Source organism: Propithecus coquereli, unplaced genomic scaffold (assembly GCF_000956105.1).
Source record: "Propithecus coquereli isolate 6110/MARCELLA unplaced genomic scaffold, Pcoq_1.0 Scaffold196, whole genome shotgun sequence".
Classification (NCBI taxonomy): Eukaryota; Metazoa; Chordata; class Mammalia; order Primates; family Indriidae; genus Propithecus; species Propithecus coquereli.
The window spans coordinates 2,405,538-2,418,252 of record NW_012144522.1 but is presented as its reverse complement, the minus strand read 5'-3'; positions in this window follow the sequence as shown (position 1 = coordinate 2,418,252).

Here is a 12,715-nt window from a genome sequence, read left to right as displayed (position 1 = left end):
GATTTTGCACAATGATCCGTTGTTTTTCTCTCATCACCCTTGAAATGTCAATACAGAAACTTATGGAAAAGCTGCATGTCTTTCTAAGGTAAATACTCATGGGTTTTGGGGTCTTCAGCTGGTTAACTGTGGGACGTGCATGGGCATGAGGGAGGTAAATCAGGCTACCATACCATCATCCTGATGCATAGTACACTGCTGATATTAGTCTTAATCAAATGTTTCTGGAGGCACGTTAGCTTTGGTCCTAGGTTTTCCATCAGGTTAATGGGTGGTTGACCAAGTGGTGTACATGTGGGATAACCTTCCAGAAGCAATTACAGTAGAAAAAAAATAAGTGGTGGGTATTGTTGGAAGACAAATCTTCATGGGTTTCTTATGTATGGGCATATCTTATGGACAGAGGTAGAGAAAGCATTTCTTCTGAACTGTATTTTCATGCAATGTTTGTGTAAAAATGATCCTTGAAAGATACGGATATTGTCACCTTCTGGAACAGTGGACAGACTTATCTCCTATATGTGGAAATAAGAATGATGTCTCTCTCTTCAGCAAATGATGGGACAGGTTTGCTAGCTCCTTTCTTTAAAGATTGGCTATTTCTATACTCAGGGTTCCTCAGCTGTGATGCAAACCCAGTTTATGTGGAGCACTCACTAAGGCCTCTCTGCATTATCCCTATCAGAAATAGGGTGGGGAGGCAGCAAGTGAAACCGTTGCAGTCGGGATGTTCCTACTACCTGAGGTGCCATGAGCAACATAGTTCTTTGCATTTTCTTTTCTTTATTTCAAAATATTACGGGGGTACAAATGTTTTCGGTTACATGGATCGATTTCGTTATGCTCGAGTCAGGGTTATAAGTGTGCCCATCACCCAGATAGTGTTCATTGAGCCAGTTAGGTAGGTTTTCTCCCATCCTCCCGTGCTTGATTTCCACTGAGTTTTACTTCCCTTTGTGCACATATATGTTCATCGGTTAGTTGCAGTTTAATAGCGAGTACATGTGGTATCTGTTTTTACATTCTTTAGATACTTCACTTAGAATGATGGTCTCCAGTTCCATCCAAATTGTTACAAAAAAACCTTAATTCATCCTTCTTCATGGCTGACTCGTATTCCATAGTATACATATACCACATTTAGTTAATCTACTCATGAATTGATGGGTATTTGGGTTGATTCCACATCTTTGCAATTATGCTGCAATAAATATTCAAGTACAGGTGGCTTTTGATAAAATGACTTCTTTTCCCTTGGGTAGAGACCCAGTAGTGGTATTGCTGGATCAACTGATAGGTCTACTTTTAGTTCTTTTAGGAATCTCCGAACTGTTTTCCATAGAAGTTGTACTAATTTGCAGTCCCACCAACAGCATATAAGCATTTCTCTCTCTCTGCATCCACACCAGTATCTATTGTTTTTGGACTTTTTAATAAATGTCATTCTACCTGGGGTATGGTGATATCTCATTGTGGTTTTAATTTGCACTTCCCTGATAACTAGTGATGTTGAGCTTCTTTTTCATATGTTTATTGTCTAGTTGTTGTCTATGTTCTTTTGAAAAACTTCTGTTCGTATCTTCTGCCCATTTTTTAATGGGCTTATTTTTTTCTTGCTGATTTACCTGAGTTCTTTGTAGATTCTGGTTAGATTCTAGCCCTTTATTCGATGAATAGCTTGTGAATATTTTCTCCCATTCTGTAGGTTGTCTGTTTGCTCTGTTGGTTATTTCTTTAGCTGTGCAGAAGCTTTTAATTTAATCAAGTCCCATTTATTTATTTTTGTTGTTGCTGTGATTGCCTTTGGGATCTTCTTCATAAATTCCTTGCCTAGGCCGATATCTAGAAGAGTTTTTCCAACATGTACCTCTAGAATTCTTATGGTTTCATGCCTTACATTTAAGTCTTTTATCCATCTTGAATTAATTTTTTTGAGTGGTGAGAGATATGGATCCTATTTTATTCTTCTGCATGTGGCTATCCAATTTTCCCAGCACTATTTATTGAATAGGGCTTATTTTCCCCCATGTATATTGTTGCCTCCTTTGTCAAAGATCAGTTGGCTGTGTGTGGATGGTTTTATATATGGATTCTCTGTTTTGTTCCCTTGGTCTAAGTCTCTATTTTTGTACTAGTACCATGTAGTTTGGGTTACTATAGCCTCATAGTATAGTTTGAAGTCTGGTAATGTGATGCCTCCAGATTTGTTCTTTTTGCTTAAGATTGCTTTGGCTATTCAGGCTCTTTTCTTGTTACAACTGAAGCAAAGAATTATTTTTCCTAATCTGTGAAATGTGATGTTGGTATTTTGATGGAGATTTCATTTACTCTATAAATCACTATGGGTATAATGGACATTTTAAAAATACTGATGCTACTGATCCATGAGCATAATATGTTTTTCCATTTCTTTGTGTCATCTGTGATTTCTTTCCTTAGTGTTTTGTAGTTCCCTTTGTAGAGATCTTTTACTTCCTTGGTTCAGTATATTCCAAGGTATTTTATGTTCTTTGTAGCTATTGTGAATGATATGAGTCTTTGATTTGACTCTCAGCTTGACTCCTATTGGTGTATAGGAATGCTACTGATTTGTGCACATTCATATTGTAACCTGAGACTTTGCCAAATTTATTTATCAAATCCAGGAGTCTCTTCATGGAGTCTTTGGGGTTTTCTAGATATAAGATCATATTATCAGCAAAAAGTGATAGTTTGACCTCCTCCTTCCCAATCAGAATTCTTTTTATTTCTTTCTCTTGGCTGATCACTCTGGCTAAGACTTTCACCACTATGTTGAATAGACGTGGTGGCAGTAGGCACCCTTGTCTTGTTCCAGTTCTTAGTGGGACTGCTTTCAACTGTTCCCCATTCAGTATGGTGTTGGCCATGGACTTCCCATATATGGCTTTTATAATTTTGAGAAATGTTCTTTATATGCTTAGGTTTTTTTTGAGAGTTTTTATCATGAAAGGGTGCTACATTTTGGTGAATGCTTTGTCTGCATCTATTGAGATGATCGTATGGTCTTTGGTTTTGCTACTGTTTATGTGGTGAATCACATTTATTGATTTATGTATGGTGAACCATCCTTGCGGCCCTGGGATGAAACCCACTTGGTCATGGTGGATTTTTTTTTTTTGGTGTGATTTTGCATTCAGTTTGCTAGTATTTTATTGAGAATTTTTGCATCTATATTCATAAGCTATATTGGTCTGTAGTTTTCTTTTTTTGTTGTGTCCTTTCCTGGCTTTGGGATAAAGGTGATACTGGTTTCATAGAATGAGCTAAGGAGGATTCCCTACTTTTTGATGTTATGGAATAATTTCTGCACCATCGATACCAACTCTTCTTTGTAGGTCTGGTAAAGTTTACCTGTGAATCCATCTGGTCCAGGGCTTTTTTTGGTTGGAAGTTTTTTTTATTACTGTTTCATCTTGTGGCTCATTACTGGTCTGTTCAAGAGTTCTATTTCTTACTTACTCAGTCTTGGGAGGTTGTGTATTTCCAGAAATTTGTCCATTTTCTCTACATTTTCGAGTTTATGTGCATAGAGATTTTCATAATATTCAGAGATGATATTTTGTATTTCTGTGGTATCAGTTGTAATATCTCCTTTTGCGTTTCTGATTAAGTTTATTTGAATCCTTCCTCCTTTATTCCTGGTTAATCTAGCAAGAGGTCTATCAATTTTGCTTACCTTTTCAAAGAACCAACTTTTTGTTTCATTGATCCTTTGTATTATTTTTTTGTTTCCCATTTCATTGAGTTCTGCTCTGACCTTAGCTATTTCTTTTCTTCTGTTGGCTTTGGGTTTGGTTTGCTCTTCCTTTTCTAGTCCCTAGATACGTGTCATTAGATTGTTAATTTGTGATATTTCTGTCTTTTAGATGTAGGCTTTTAAGACTATGAATTTTCCCCTGGGGACTGCTTTTGCTGAATCCCATAGATTTTGATAGCTTATGTCCCCTTTGTCATTCACTGTGAGGAGTCTTTTGATTTCCATCTTAATTCATTCTTGACCTAACAATCATTCAGCTGCATATTGTTTAACTTCTTTTCTTTTGTTTAGATGGCACTTTTTTTCTTCTTTCCACCTCACTTGTAAAGGCGTATTTGTAGCATATTTTGGGTAAAAAAAAACCTTTGGCTTTGCTTGTGGGAGTCTAGATTCTGGATGGATGTCTTGGTTATAGATATGCTTAGTGTGGTGGTTTTCTCAGTTACTAGTTTTTGTAGGGTGTTACAGTGGTTAGCTATGTGTGGGGGCAGATTCCCTGTCTCTCTTTGATGAGGGAGGATGGAGGTCTTTACGATCCTTTCTATTTCCCCAGCCCTGTGGTGTTCTTAACAGTGTTAATTGTATTGGCACACCCAGTTTAATTTCTGAGACAGTAGGTAGTGCTTGTGGGTAAGAATCAACTACACACTGTATGTTGAGTCCGTAAATATTGTAAAGGGCTATGCAAATTGACCTCCCTGTCAGTATGTGGCACTTGCCAGAGGAAACAAGCTTCAGTGTTGTTTTTGGGACCTGTGACCAGCTATAGCCCCTCAGAAGAAGCACTCAAATGCTACAGGTGGCAGGTGGGGCCCTGGAACTTCCAAGTGAGCCCCTTTTCTCCACCACAGCAGAGGCACATGGGGGACGGAGGCTGGGCAGGGCTGAGTTGAGTGAGCCTTCCCTCAGGCTCCACAAAAGCTGATAAGATAGCTGTTTCATGGGGGGGGTTGTCAAAGGTCTACTCCCAGCCTTCTGGGTAAAGCTACCGGGGAGGGGACGATGTGGCTCCACCCAGCGAGAAATTCTGCCTGTGGAGGTAAGGGCCATCTTAGATCCACTATTTGGTTGTCAGGAGCAAGTTTCATTCTTCTCCCCCTTCCCCTGCTCCATGGTCTTCCTCCAGCATCTGCCAGCAGGCAGCAGCTCAAACTAGCTGAGCTCCCCAGCAATGGTGCTATAGGGTGGGTGCTTTCCTGTCTAGGATCCCACCCTGGGATGAGAGCACAGCTTTCCTGTGGGGAGAGGACTGCTCCATTAGTGGGCTGTGGCTGGGATCCACACTGTGCTCTCTTTTCAGTTCTGCCCATGTGGGCTTCCTGGCCTCCCAAGATTAGTTCACAAATCTCCCTTCTATGCCAGCAAACAACATGACTGAGTCCTGGGGATATGGGATCTGGCCTGCAGGCCTGTCCCTGGGTCCTTGAATACCAATCTCTGACCATGCCAGGGAGAAGCCTGCTGGTCCCAAGTTGCCTATCACGTGCTCAAGCAGGTTTGACTCGTATCTCTGAGAAATGCAGGCAACATGCTATCTCACTAGAAGATTCTGAGACTTGGGAAAACTGAATATTTTTCTGAAGTCCAAAACAGGAAATTCTGCTTCCAAAACAAAGCAATATTCTTCCCATTACATTTCAACAGACCTCCCCTTAGTAAAAACACCCTTTGCTGACTCCATTCCCTTTTAATTACAGTGGATGAGCAAAGCATATAATGGGAGAAGTGCCCCAGGTTCTGCCTGTTCCAACAGCCTACATCTGAGGACTCTCCTTTCTGAGAGAGTCAGGCTCCAAAAGCTGATATTCTCAGAGACTTCAGATTTGGGACCCCATGGAAAGGAGGATTAAGGGTAATCCCTGGAGAACCCAGGTTTGAAGAGGCAGAGCTTACTTTTGTATTAGTTTGTTAGGGCTGCCATAACAAAATACCACAGCCTGGGTGTGGTTTAAACAAAGGCATTTTCTTTCTCACAGTTCTCAGAACCCACATAGATAGATGAGTGGGTAAATAAAATGTGATATATACCTACAATGCAATATTATTCAGCCTTAAAAAGGAAGACAGTCCTCCCATTGTGACACCATGGATGGGCCTGGAATACATTATGCTAAGTAAAATAAGTTAGTCACAGGATAACAAATACCACATAATTCCTTTTATATGAGACACCTAAAATAGTCAAAGATATAGATGTGGAAAATGTTACTAGAATGATAGCTACCAGGGGATGGAGAAAGGGAGTGTAGGGAATTGTTGTCCAGTCCATATAAAGATACACTTATAGAAGATGAGTCGTTTCCAGAGGTCTTCCTTACAACATAGTGCCTATAGTTAACAATAAGGTGCTGTACACTTTAAGATTTCTTGAGAGAATAGATCTCATTTTAAGTGTTCTTACACTTAACAACTCAACGACTGCAATAAAGGGACAAAAAAAAGTTTTGGAAGTGATGAATATGTTTATTACCTGAATCATGGTGATAGTAACATGAGTGTATACATATGTCTAAATTCACCACATTGTATATGTTAATTTAATGCAGTTTTTCAAATACCAATTATACCTCCACAAAGCTGGGAAAAAAAAACCCAGTATGCTACTGGCAGAAAGACAAATATATATACCATGGAACAGAATAGAGAGCCTAGAACTAAACTCACACTCATATAGCCAACTGATCTTTGAGAAGGGTACCAAGAACACACAAAGAGGAAATGACAGTCTCTTCAAAATCAGTGCCATAAAAATGGAATATCCACACATGAAATAATAAAATTGGACCTTTTTTTTAACACCACACACGAAAAATCAACTCAAAATGGATACAGACTTAAACATAGGACCTGAAACTGTAAATCTACTAGAAGAAAACATAGCAGAAATGCTTTTTGACATTGCCTTGGTAATGGTTTTTTGCTAAAACATCAATAACACAGGCAAAAAAGCAAAAATAAACAGAATTACATCCACAGAGTTCTTTTTAAATATCTGTCTATTAAGTCCAGCATTTGGGCATTTTCATGGATAGCTTCTGATGGTTTATTTTTTTCCATTGAATGGATCATATTTTCCCATTTCTTTATATTCCTTGTAAATTTTTTTGCTCATGTCTTTGTCAGTTTTGAACTGCTCTACCAGAATTCCACATACTTGTTAATTTATAATTAATAGAATTTTGTTTCTTAATATTGTAGAGGCTGGAAAATCAAAGATCAAGGCACTGGAATCTGGTAAGGGCTTTCTTGCTCTGTCATAACATGGCAGAAAATACCACATGGCTAAAGGGCAAAGAAAGGGCAAGAGACAGAGCAAAAGGAAGTCAAAGTCAACATTTTATGAGGAACCCATTCCCCCAATAATGCATCCTCTTATAAGATAATGGCATTTACCTGTTCATGAGAGCAGAGCCCTGATAGCCTAATCACTTCTTAAAGATCCTACCACTTTCCAGTGTTGCATTGGAGATTTAGTTTCTAACATACACTTTTTTTTGTGGGACACCATATTGAAACCACAGCAGTTCAAAACTGGACATTTGAATTTAATAATGTGGTATTTCTATAAATCACATTTCCCCTTTCCCCAGTTTGCTTATATGTTTCTGTTTCAGTTTTTTTTATTGTTGTTGGTTGTGTCTGTACCAAGATCAGACTGAGGTGTAAACTTAAGGTCTTCTCGGGTGTTTTCTAACCCTGTTCCTCTCCCTGGGCATGTACGGTGATTTTCTAAATTCCCCAGTCTACACAATTGCTTTTTTTCCCCCTTAAATGTCTGTATTCCAAAAGGGGGATGAGACAAACAAAGGGTGGAAAAAGAAAAAATATTTTAGCCATTTGAATCCCCAGAAGGAGAGTAGAAAAGGCTTTCAACTGTGGGAGGCGGGTGCCACGTGGCTGCCTGCCTGTGTCTGCACCCCTGTGACCACAAGCAGCATCAACAACACTTTGAACACAGGTTCCTGATATTTGGAGGACAGAGTTCCTATTTCACACCCTGGCTTCCCCAGAGGACAGGCTGGAAAAATGAAAGTTTTTGAAGCCTTTTTCCTAGTTGCTAATTACCAAAAACAATTACAAGTTTCTATTTAGTACATCTTAAGAGACTGTTGTAGTACTTGTGAGAGGCTCTTTCTTTGTCATGATCCCTGGAGGCAGACAGGGTCTCACGGGGAAAGCACACAGTGCTCTGACACACAAGGGATGACAACTTATGTGTGTCTCGCTGGATGCTCTACTTCACTGAGAAGTTCTCCTACCTAATCCTGAGATCTTTCCTAATCTTCAAACCGCTGAGCTGCACTGTGATTTAAGTTATGAGCAAAGCAAAAAAAATAAAATAAAAAATACAATGATACAAATATCTGATAAGGATTTAAAAAGAGGTACAAGAAATGAGGAATGTGATGCCAATAATTTAACCTAGATGTAATTCAACTCATTTGCAGAACTCAATGCCTTTTAATATGGAAATTTTGTAGGAAAATTAATTTTACCAGTATTGACCCCAATAGTGATAAAAAGTAAAAGCAGAAAAAAATCTATACAAGACAGAAGATTCTGAAACTATCCTGGACAAATAAAGCAACGGGATCAGATATTTAATAGGCAGATACCACCATGATTTTAAGCATCAAATAAGACAAGGCTGCTTATTTAATTCAACATCATTGAATAGTCAACATAGTCCTCTACACTTTTTGTCTGAATTTTCAGTAATGAACAATGCTACTTTTGTAATTAATTAATAAATATAAATTATAAGTTAAATTTAATTCTCTAGTTTTTCATATGAACAATTCAACACTTTAATCTAGGCTCATGACGCAATCACTACCAATTTTAGAATTAGTCATTAGAGCCTTAATGTCGGAAAATTTACACTACACACTCACACACACACACACAGCACATAAACTCATTTACACAGATGTAAACATGCATGTACACACACACTCAAATACACAGCCATGTACTTATACACATGTAGACCATCACATATACACAACCACTGTTGCACACACGTTCATGAATACACTTGCTGCATACAAACTTCCCCTGACATTCATAAACACACAGTGTCACATTCTTTCATCATGGAGTTCACGTGCACGTGTGTATCTCAATAGCACATTCTTATACAGAAGCATAGCTGTATCTCCAGACTTCTGGATGCCTGGTAAGTCAAGTCTTTCCACATTTTATAACCCTTCTAACCCTCCGACTACCCAGTAAAGAAATAGTGATAGTGTCTAGCACTTAAAAGTGCTATAAGCACTGCCTCCTAGGAGGAGACCTATGGGGGGATAGTTGGAGTGTTTGGGAGGGTGACAGTGTGTGCATGTGTTTATGTGTGTGTGATAGACGGGAATAGAAAAGAGACCACAAGGAAAGGACAGAATAAGAAAAAAATGGAGGTACAAGAGCCTGGGGGTCATGGCGTGTAGAGAGTACAGGGAAGAAAGAGGGCAGACAGATAAAAGGCAAAGGATACTAAATGTTGCTTAGGGAATAAAGTACAATATCAGCTTAAAGAATGAAAGGGGACAAAGGAAGTTAATATATGGGGGACATTGGGATGTGGGGTGATAAGAAGAGCAGGAGTCATGGGGAAAATAGTGCTAATGAGGATGGGGTTTGATAGGCAAAAATGAATGGTCAGTGGAGGGGAGAGGTTAACATATGGTGTGGATAGAAGGGAAATACAGATGGGGTGGGCCAATCTTGGAGGATAATCATGGTCCAAGATAGATGTAGAGTGTGTGATGGGAGCTGGAGCCTGGGGGAGGTGACAGGCATGCAGGGAGGCAAAATGGGCGGAGGACAATGAGGGAGCTGTGGAGGGCAGCGGGCATAAGTGAGCGGCAGAGACCACAAGGGAGAGTCAGGGATTATAGGGTCAGGTGTCATGGATGCAGGTGCACACTGGTTTCACAGAGAAGATGAAGATACCTGAACATTGAGAACTGGGGAGTTGAAACCTAGGAACATAGAGGACATGGGGAAGGAGCTGAAATATTGGAATTGGAAGTGTATATAAGTAAGAGGAAGAAGAGCACAGATGATGGAGTTTGCAGGAGTGAGTGCAGGTGAGGAGGTTCTGACTGAGTTTCCTGCAATAGAGGTCACAGAGGTACAGATATCACAGATGTCTCGGAAGAGAGGTGGAGGGTAGCAGAAGTCTAGAAGGGCTGGGCGGAAGTCAGAGAGCACAGAGGTTTAGTGGCTCTCTAGAGGTCACAGGGTGGAGGGATGAAGGATGTAGCCAGAGAAGATAGAAGTGGAGTGAGAGGAGGGTTTGGGTGGGGGGGGGGTGATGCAGGTGGCAGAAAGCAGACTGGAGGCTAATAATTGATTTCCTCATTCGTCATTCTCTCATTTATTGCCAAATCACAAAAGTCACGTGTGGCTTCTAATTTCAACTCAGGAAGCAAAAATCTTGCTTATATAAAATGCCACCCAAAATCCCTTAAATTAAGTATACAGTAGAGGACAGCAGCAAAAATTTTAATTGAACAACACTCAACGGCATTTTCTCTTTTCTTTTGGGATACCACATACAAAATGTGACCACAAGTTTTGGAGGGGAGGATTTTTCTGATATCCAGCATTCAATGCTGCAAAGAGGTGTCAGTCCAGCCATTTGGAGTATCTGCTATATATAAAGAACTTTAGGCTGGGCATGGTGGCTCACACTTGTAATCCTAGCATTCTGGGAGGCTGAGCTGGGAGGATCGCTGGAGCCCATGAGTTTGAGGTTGCTGTGAGCTAGGCTGACGCCGCTGCACTCTAGCCTGGGCAACAGAGTGAGACTCTGTCTCAAAAAAAAAAAAAAAAAAAAAAAAGAACTTTAGTGGCACAACAAATCTTATGCCCCAAGACTGATGTGATAAAAATACCTTTTTATTTTGCTATTTCTAGATACCTCAAAGAGATACAAGCAGAACTACCATTTGATCCAGCAATCCCATTACTGGGCATCTACCCAAAAGAACAAAAGACATTCTATAAAAAAGACATCTGCACTAGAATATTTATAGCAGCACAATTTATAATTGCAAAGATGTGGAAACAACCCAAGTGCCCATCAATACATGAGTGGATCAATAAAATGTGGTATATGTATACCATGGAGTTCTACTCAGCCACAAAAAGCAATGGTGATATAGCACCTCTTGTATTTTCCTGGATAGAGCTGGAACCCATTCTACTAAGTGAAGTATCCCAAGAATGGAAAAACAAGCATCGCATGTACTCCCCATCAAATTGCTATTAACTGATCAACACTTAAGTGCACGTATAATAATAACATTCATCAGGTGTCGGGCAGATGGAAGCGGGGAGGAGGGGAAGGGTATATTCACACCTAATGGGTGCGGTATGTACTATCTGGGGGATGGACATGCTTGAAGCTGTGACTCAGGTGAGGCAAGGGGAATACACATAACCTAAACAAATATATTGAAATTAAAAAATTGTGCTATTTCTAAAATATAACACCTTTATTCTAAGTTTTCTGTGCTATTATAAGCTTACATTTGTAAGATATACCATAAAAAATAAAACACAAAAAGATCACTAAAAATTTTTAAGGTTATATTCCTCCTTGCTTTTTACTTACATGAAACCATCACTAGAGATAGAAAGTGGTAACTGTTCTGTAAACATATTTATAGTTTTTAAAAATTAATTTTTATTGCCACAAATTTATGTGTCTCATAACAACACAGGCAGATCTTCAAGCCTAGTGGTAATGTTACCTGGGTGGTTGTGTTATTTTACATGCTACAGGTGCTTTTACCATTGTAATTAAGGTTACTAATCAGTTGACCTTAAAATAGGGAAGTTGTCCTGGGTTATCTGGTAGAGTTGAAGTAAATTCAAGAGCCCTGAAGCAGACGGAGGCAGTAGAAGATGTGGTAGAAGAGAAAAAGTGGGATTTGAAACATATGAGTGGGATTTGACTTGACATTGCTGGCTTTGAAGGAGACATATAGGTTAGGGCAAGAGGAAAGAGTGAGAAGGAAATAAAGTCTGCCAACAATCCAAGAGATCCTGGAAATGAATATTTCCCCAGAATGTCAAGAATAGAGCCCAGCCTTGCCGACAGCTTGATTTTAGCTAGTGAAAACTTAATCAGAGCACCCAGGCAAGCCACAGACATTTTAGATCTAGTAAATCAAAGAAAATATTAATAAATGGGCAATTTGTTAAGATGCTAAGCTGGTAAATTGTTCTATCAGGAATATAAAAGTAATACACATAGAAGAAAATTTAATAGTAAAATATTTAAACAATAAAGAAAAGTCAGTCTTCATTAATTTCCCATGATACTATTTTGATCTCTAGGTGTAATAATTTTCGTCAATATGGGGTATCCTCTTTCTTCTGCAGTTTGAGAAAATACGTAAAACTGTATCCGCAATGGCACTATTAATACACATACATACACACACCACATTCTCTTTTTGGCTAATGTTTCAGAGACAGAGAAATAAGGGTTTCCAAGTGATAAAAGGATGTCATTTTCCAAGAAGGAGAGGACACACCATCTGACCTGGGACTCAAGATTTGCCTGAGAAAGAACAGTTTTTTCTGCAGGTACTCAAAGAACTCAACAACGACAACAACAAAATTCCACTTAAAAGTGGACAAAGGACACGAATAGACATTTCTCAAAAGAAGAAATACAAATGCCCAAAAGTTATACGGAAAAAGCTCAATATCAGTAAGTGTCACATAAATGCAAATGCAACCACAGTGAGATGTTATCTTACCTCAGTCAAATGGCTATTATTAAAAAGACAAAAATTGTGCTGTTCAGTGTGTAATGCAGGACTGAGTACTTCCTGTAGGGCTGGTCTGGTCTTTGCAAAATCTATCAGTGATTGCTTGTCTGGGAAGGATTTTATTACTCCTTCGTAGATGAAGCTTAAT